The sequence below is a fragment of the Hibiscus syriacus genome, unplaced genomic scaffold, assembly GCF_006381635.1.
Source record: "Hibiscus syriacus cultivar Baekdansim isolate YM2019G1 unplaced genomic scaffold, ASM638163v2 tig00117056_pilon, whole genome shotgun sequence".
Taxonomy (NCBI): Eukaryota; Viridiplantae; Streptophyta; class Magnoliopsida; order Malvales; family Malvaceae; genus Hibiscus; species Hibiscus syriacus.
In genome coordinates, this window is record NW_024063539.1 from 7840694 (window position 1) to 7849878 (window position 9185).

The 9185-nt window shown below is 32.8% G+C and overlaps 1 pseudogene; it reads left to right on the plus strand.

The window, feature by feature from the left end:
- Positions 1-1012: 1012 nt before the first annotated feature.
- Positions 1013-4194, plus strand: LOC120198075 (annotated as a pseudogene).
- The last annotated feature ends 4991 nt before the right edge of the window (positions 4195-9185 follow it).

Here is a 9185-nt window from a genome sequence, read left to right on the forward strand (position 1 = left end):
GGAGGTTGATTTTCCATTTCTGAATGATTGTGAGGGATTTTTGACTGTGAATGGTTGTGAGGGATTTCGCCGGCGATAGGGACGGAAATCTTTGGAGAGATGGGACGGATTCGTCGTAGAGAGTGAGAGATGGAGGGACTGAGTGTTGTGATTTTAGGTTTGAGGTTATGAGTTGCGATTACTGTGGACGGTTCAGTTTCCGATTTATTAAGAAAAAATTCGTGTTTGGAATTTGAAAAAAAATACGCGTTAATACGAATGACGCTATGTAAATCGCATTGCGATAGTAAGATTCGCATTGCGATTTACGTATTCGCATTGCGATTTTCCTAATTCGCATTGCGATTTACTTAATCGCGTTGCGATTTACGTGTTCGCATTGCGAATTATGAAAATCGCAACGCGAATACGTAAATCGCAATGCAAATTAGGAAAATTGCATTGCGATAGTCAGTATCGCATTGCGATTTTCCAAATTCGCATTGCGATTTATTTATTCGCATTGCGAATTGGGAAAATCGCAACGCGAAATTGAAAAATCGCATTGCGATAGTCATAATCGCGTTGCGAATCTGGAAACTGATTTGCGATAATGGAGATCGCGTTGTGAATTAGCGATCGCATTGCGATTTTGTTGGTCATTTTGGCAAATCCGGAAAAAGTTGGTTAAAATCATATATTATATGGAATTTTTTGTCACTGAGATTATTTTCTCATATTAAATAAATGAGGAAGAAATTTCAATTTGTTTAACCATTCAGTTTATCAAACCAACAACAATGCTTTATTGTTTCATTGGAGACAACCTGGTTTAGTACTTTAGCTTATTTTACATTAAACTCATTCCACGAGCATTTTATCCCGCCATTAACAAGTTTATTTCAGGGTAAAAAAGTCATTTTGTCTTCCAACACGTAGAAAATACTCCAAAATTCAACAAACCACTTCACCGTCTCCGGACTCAACCCCCCCCCCCCCTTTCCTTTTTCAAAACAAAGATACTTCCAAGAAAAAGCTTAGATCCGATCTACAAAATTTGAAATTCAAAAATTGAAGAGTTACAAACAAAACGCTGGTTTGATTCGATTCGATAGCTTTGAAGCGATGGGCGATTTCAATCTCGCTCTGGTGATCGTCGCCGTAATCGTATGCGTGTTAGTGTTGTTGTTCAATGTCTACCTCCTTATCAATTACCAGCACCCGTACGACGCTAACCAAGCGTATTTCCCCAAATTCGTCGTCGTTTTTGGTCTCTTCATCGCTGGCATTTCAATACTCATGTTACCGGCTGATGTCGCCAACCGGCAGGCGTGTCGGCACGCGATATACAATGGCGCGTGTAATCTCACCTTGCCTATGAAAGAGCTTTGGCTCGCAGTTTATATCATCGATGCTGTGCTCGTTTTTTTCGTAATCCCCTTCGCTATGTTCTACTACGAAGGAGACCAGGACAAGTGTGTGCTTGTATGAGTTTGATTGTTATGATTCATTGATAGCATTGATGTATTTCTCTATTTTTTTTTGAAGAAAAATGTTTGACCCATTTGGTTTTGGTTGCAGGAGTATGGGGAAACGGATAAAGAGCGCGTTGATATGGGTTGTGACAACGGCAATTGTTTGTGCTCTCTTGCTTGGAATTCTATATGGTTGGTTTTCATTTTGTCCCCTTTTTTTATCCATTTTAGTTTCGTTTTTTCTTTGATCGGTATTTTGTTTTCCTTGCCATGGAAATATTGAGCAATTGAGGTGAATGTTAATTTAGGAATAGGAGCAATATTGATCACTGTACTGTTCTGTTAATGCTCCTAAATCGAATTTTGATTAAAGGTGCTTTTACAATCAGAATATCTTAGCCAAAAGAAGAAAAAGTTCTACATAGCCAGGCCTGGTAGAACTAAGCAAATTGCTTTTTTGAATTTGTTGATTGCGAGTGTGTTGCTTATCAATTTTATTTAGCTGGCGTACGGCATACCAATGATTTTATCCCTTTTTATGCCATATCAGGGCTAGTTGGAAAGGTGGATTTTAGTGTTAGGCACTTGTCTTCTGCCACTACTGATTTCACAAGTAATTGGGACTTTTCTAGCGGCCAGCCATGTATTGGTGGCAGCGGAGCTCATGCGGTTAGTTATTATTTTCCCCATTGACGATGCAGTGTTATCCTTTCTTTATTCTTGTAGAATATTGCAGCTTTTTACTTAGTTTCTTTAAGCTCATCGGTTTAACTTCCTTTTCCTTATTTTCTCTTTGGTTACAGTGCTCTGCATATACTGCAAATGCTTCATCAGAGAAAACATGGACTATGCGTACTACCTTTCCAGAATATGTCGTCGCTCTTGCAACGATTGTTGGATCAGTACTTTTCTCGGTATTGAACTTCTTGCTAATATCCATATTAGATCTGTTTAGAATTTGGTTAGGAGTTCTAGTCAATGTTGACTTTTCTTTTGGTAGAATATATTGCTTACATCACAAAATTTCTCGACAGATATTTGGTGGTGTAGGTATTGCTTCTTTGCCCCTTGGGCTTATTGCTGCATTTATACACCGTCCGAAGGCTGTTATCACTCGCTCACAATATATTAAGGTCCCCCCCTCCTTTTTATTGCTTATGATAATGCCATAACAACTAGATTTGGAAAACAGTATCGATATTTTCAGATAATGTTGTAATAGCTCATGGCCATAATTTTAATCAATACTGTAGGAAGCAACTGAACTTGGTAAAAGGGCAAGAGAAGTGAAGAAAGCAGCTGATGGCCTTCGCCAGGAAGAAAAAAGTGGCTCTAAGGGTAGAAAGTGGCGTAAAAATGTTAAAGCTGTGGAAAAGGTATGTTTGACATCCTACACTTACATTATCTCCGAAATCTATTTCCAGTCTCTATGAGAATAACCATTTTGTCCAAACCAACTTTAGTCATGAGTTGTAGGCCCCTCTACTACTAATGTTATCTGTTTACTAAGTTCCCCTTTTGGGTTGAAATATTAGAATATTCAATAATTGGCTTCTGCTGTAATCTTTATGAATCTAAAGCTTAGTTATATTTCAATCACTGTATTACTTCGTGGCAGTGTTTTTAGCAGTTGCTTGGTAAGAGTTGAAGTTAATACAGGATTTTAGGGGTATGAGTGATAAAAGTAGTTGTCACTTGATGTTTCCACATATTATTATTGTTAATTACTTGTGGCTTTTTACATTCTGGATTAAAATGCAGGAGTTGCTTCAGCTAGAAGATGTAAAACTTTTGGAAGAGATGTACCCTCAAGGAGAAAAGGTATCTAAAATAACTTGGGAACTTTGTGTTGGCATGACACTTGATTACGGTCCTATACCCTATGTCCCCACCTTTTCTTCCCCCCCCCCCTCACCGCCCCCCCCTCTCTCTCAATATTCTTGTATTAACTCCCTTGCTATGACAATTCACGGAAACTTCCTGGGCCTTGACTGTTCTTGGATACTTGGCAAAACTTGTTTTGGGAATCCTAGGGTGAGTGCTTACACCATGCATTTTGTGTTGTTAATTACTATGGAGTTTGTATATTTTGCATCACACTGTTTGGAAGACGGCGCTTCACGTAAATGAAAAAGGAGGCTATAACATGTATTCAAAGTGCAAGCCCTATATATGCACCAAAGAGAAATATATTGCTGCTATCCTTTGAAAAAAGGATAAAACTGTTAGTCTTTCTCTGAAGAATGAGGTTACCACCAATGTATTAAAAGTAGTTATATAATGCCTTTGTTTGACAATTTGTTAGGTTGATTGTTTCGGGTGGCTTGAATTGCTCATATTGTCATAAACCTTCTGATCAATCCACCACTCTCTCCCTTCCTGAATGAGGTTTTCATCAAGCTGGACGATATATGGGGTACTTCCTATACTGTTTTACGTTCTGTTTGCTGCTTTCAAAATATATGAATTATGGGTGATCAATGTTCTCTTTTCAGGTCTTCTGGGTACTGCTGCATTTGCATTCTTTTGCTTTTACCTTCTGCTTGCTGTGATTGCTGGCAATGATGCTTGGTCTGAAATTAGTTTTCATTACAATTCACCCTATGAAGTAATGTATCTTATGTTGACCGCCTTTGGTTAATTATTCTGAGAAAACTATGAGCTGGCTGGCATATTTACTGGACCTTTTTGTAGGTGGGGAGCTACTTTAATGAACTCTTTTCTGTTCAATGTGGGACTTATTTTTGTGCTCAATAAGGTTGGTGACTTAGCTAATGTATTCCGTCTTATTTCTATGTTATCTCGAGGTATCTCTTATTAGAACACGTTGAATTTCTAGGTTTGTGCTTGGTTGTTGAAATTATATCAGGGAATCATGCATTGTGTACAGTATTTGATGAAATCTTATCTGCATTTGCAATTTCAGTGTCATACAATTCTGTTCCACCGCATTTGGGTTCTATGCTCAAGCAACCGCTGCCCAGGAAATATTCGGCCACACATTGGAGTCTCTTCGTGGAATTAAATACTTGTATAATTGAGTTTTTAAACCATTTGAATTCCAAATTTTATGCAGATGAAGCATGCATTGACATTTTTTGGCCTATTTGCAACTTGAGTAATCAAAATCCTATGCTATTTGATTCCATTCCGGAGTGTGCTTGTTTTATGCTCGGCTGCTTACTGCTGCGAAAGGTTTAGAGAGGGAGAGGCGATTCCGCTGTAGTTAAATCGATTGCCTGAAGTAGGAGAAGCATGTTAGAGTGCCACAACTGCTTTTCTTTGTTTGATTTCGTCACCTTTGTATGTAGTAATGTTATTATTATTATTTTTTTAATCATTTTTTTTGGTAAATGCTACTCTAACACGTTTGGGTTGGGGCTCCATGTCTTTGATGTAATATATCCTTGGGAGATCAGAAAAATTAATGAGTTGATGCTTTTGTCATAATTGAACTAAACTAAAAATGGGATTATCTCATTGATCTCAGTAAATTCGATAATATTTTGTCTGAGCTTCATTGAGCTTAACTGTAATTATTTCTTGAATCTTCTTTCAATCACGTTGTTTATATCATATTATATATGTGTGTGTGTGGTCATTATTTGCTGCAAGGAGACCTGGAGACTCGGAATTGGTAAGAAATCGCTCTTCTTCACTGAATGTGACAAAGCAGGTCTTCAAGTAGAGCATATTAGATGATTGACAGAGACAAAGTCAGTATCAAATATTGGTAGGGGTCGAAATATTGAATTTTTTTGAGAAAATATAATGATTTATTAAGTATTTAAATTCAAAGTTTAGAAAACAATGCATATTTATCTAATATTTAAACTTACAATGACATAAATTGTTATTATAGCAAAAAATTTGAGAACATGAGATTATTCATCTTTAGTTTGGTTCCTACTTAATTAAATATTTAATAAATTATTGTATTTTTAATTTGAATATTTATTTTTATATGAACCAAAATAATAATAGACCAAAATTTATCGAAAATATAAATTTTTACCGGGGTTGAGGCCCCTTTTAGCCCTAAGGGAGCTTTGTACCTGATCATTGCATCAAACCAAAATATTTATTCAAACTGATACATAATACATTTAAAAATTTTAATTGAGAAAAAATAGAATTTATAAATAATTTATTCAAATATTATTTAATTATAAAATTATTTAATTAAATATATTAATATTTTCAAGATATTATCAAGTCTTAGGTTAGTATTAAACAATTCAGTGTTAAAAAACACAAAATTAAATTTAATAATAGTTTTCCTAAACATATTTAAATTTTAGAAAAAAAATATAATAAGGTAGAGAATCCTATTACATCTAAGAAATTTCATCTTTTTCAATATTTTTTTAATAATCTCGAGAGATTACAATATAATATATATTTGAAAATTTTAATCTATTTATAATGTCACATACATCTGTTCAAATTCAAAATCTTTAAAATAATAACACCCTCTTTTATATTATCATAAATTTCTCATCCGTATAAATTGACAAATATGTTAGAATTTTTGAACTCATCAAATGGTCTAAAATGGTAAAGATGAACGTTTTTCTCTATAAAAATTTTAAGTTTGAACATTTTTGTTTTTGGAATGAACAAATACTACCTTATAATTTCTCTAGTTTATTAAAAAGAAATCTGTTAGGATTCTTGTGTTGCCCTTATCAAAAGATGTGTAGATGAAACTTCCTGGAAACTGCACTTCCCATCACCCTTCCCTATCATTGATTTACACACTACACACAAAAATCTCAGAAGTTATTATCAAGAAATCACAACCGCTAGTTTGGGTACACAAATAATTCCCAAAATAAATGAAATAAATTCAAACTTGTAAAGCATCATGGACAAGCCTTGTTTTCTTAGTAACATTATTGTGGAGAGGTGAGAAGCTCCATTATTTGCATGAAACAATGCTGCAATTTGAGTGTGATGGAGAGGAAACTTCCCGGAAGCTGTCTTTGCACATGCTTGTGGGGGCAATATCTTGGGGAATATGTAAGAAACGGACAAGGAGCAGACTAATGGTACGTAGCATTTCCAAATATTAATGGAGACAATGCTGAAATTTCCATCTTCCTCTCCTAGAAAAATAATAATTTAATGATTAAATCGACTAGTGAAATAATGCCCATGCAACTAGCTATGTTAAACTTTAGAAGAATTCCAGAGTTTTCCTGAATTTCAAGTCCTTTTTATATTTTATGGACTCCAAAAAACTTGGGAAAAACATTTTTGGAAGAAAAACCTCGAATATGTAACACCCTTTGAAAAGTAGCGTTTTGTTAATATATTTTTTATAAGTACTAGAGCTAAATTTATTGTCAATTGACTATATTTACTGAGTCTGCTAACCTACGGGTAGTTATAATAATTTTATGTTTGACAACATTGTTAAGAGTTGCTTTAAAACCTCTCGACTAAGACTAAGAGACGATTAGAGCATTCTTCTTCATTCATCTCTCTTCTACCTCCTAATTAAGACACAGGATCTTAGCACTAGTTAACTATCACTCTACCATGGTTACAACTCTCTGTCCACACGTAAGAGTTAAATAATCTATAACCGCTATAACTCATTTATTCTCATAAACAATTTTTAAAACCAGATTTAATATATTTAAGTTCAAATTTAATTTAATTCAATTTGTTGATATAAAGTTAACATGTCAAAAGAAGAAAAGGTACGCAGTGTTTCACATGGAGAGCAAGCTAGTGGGTGCTTCAATGGCCATACCATTTCCAAAACCTAATTTGAACCTTTAACTGAATTCAGCTCCATTCATATTCTTAAAAAAACATAAATAATAATTTCCTGTAAAATGTAAAGATAATATTAATGCTATATACCTACCAACCACGCCCACCAAAATTTATAAATAATAATAAAAAAACACTCAAATGCAACTATGCATTATGCATGATACCATGTTTTCTTACCTTGGAAGCAGCTCTGCCGGATGGAAAGCATTCTCCAGAGAGCATTCGTTAAGTAGTAAAACGTTGGATGAATTGCAGAATTTTTATAGCAGGTGGAAAGCCTTCTTACATTTTTTAAAGGTGGAAACTTCTTTCCTCCTTCCATATTTGACATTTAGCTGATATAAAAGTTGATACAAAAGCACAGATAATAGATATCAAACACAACTACAAGACACAATAATTATATACAATTTCACGTAAAAACATCTATCATAAATGCATGTTTAGCAGTAACGGATGCACATCTTGTTCAAAGTAGGCACGTGACTATCCTGAAATTCGAAATATATAATTCTAAAGTCAAAACTTCTTCTCTTGGGGACTTATAGCCATGGTCAACACAGCTTTACTATCATGGAATTTGCATGTATAATTTGAAATTTAATTATTTTCAAGAAACTTCTGACAGAGCATCAGTAATGTTACAATTTCTTTTGGCAAAAGGAAAAAAAATAATTTATATATATACTTATAAAAATGATTTTATTCTTTATATATTTTAAACAATATTTAAGAATTGAAGATAAAGTCAAATCATTCGTATAGAATTCCCTAATCAATGCACTAAAAATTACTTGTTAAAAATTATTTTTATGAATATATATTTTATATAAAATATTTATATTCTATGTTGTTGTATATTTTTTTATATTTAATTTAAATTTTCCTAAAGACAAACTAGAAATATACATATTTAAATTTATTTGTTAAAATATTAACTTTTCGTATAAATTAAAATTTTAATATTGATAAGATATTGATGTAGTATAACAACTTATTATAATTGATATATACACATAAATTTAGGTTTTTATTCAAATTTTTATTTCAAAATTAACTTGTTATTTCTCAAATTATAATACTTTTGTTTTTCTCTATTTTATAATATTTTTCAATAAAAATAAATTACATAAATGATTATATTGGGGGACAACATAATTTCATCCTCTAATTTTTTGGATTGATAAAAATTTAAAATTTTCAACAATCTCACACCACTTTTAAGATCCTAATTTCTTTATAAATAAAGATAAATCCTTATTAATTTACTCAATCTTTTAGATTTTTTCTATAACGTGTTTCTAAGATGGTATTTATTTAAAAATTTTAACTTATTGACAACGTATGCATCCTGCACAACTGCTCGAACTCGAGATCACTAGAGAGAATAATCTTCTCTTTTACCACTAAGACCAGATGATGAGTGCAACACACCGGTGATTTTTGAACAAAAATAATAATTAAAATAATATATATTTTTATAATTATATACAATTAATTTATTTTTAAGATTTTAAATTATTGATTAGTGGGAAACATATAATATAGATAATGACATGTCGATATGAAATTCATATAAATTATAATGTGGTTTGTGATCTCAAAACGTTAAAATTAATGTTTTAAGATTTTTCTAAAATAAAAATAATTTTACTTTTCTGAAAGATTACAAATCAATTTAATTAATAAAAGGATAGAGATACAAATATAATATAATATAATATTAAAACCATGAAATAATTAGATTCCGGCAATTAAACCATATCCATAACGCAGCCGTCCGTTTTGTTGTTTTTCGCCCTCCCGAAGTTTCGAGGAAGGCTCGTCGTCCATAATCAGTACGGAACTCTGCAAAACAAACGTTATTATCATATCTGATCCTTTCCATTTATAATTTATCATGCTCAAAATCCACGTGAAAATGAAACACCAAAATATCTTACC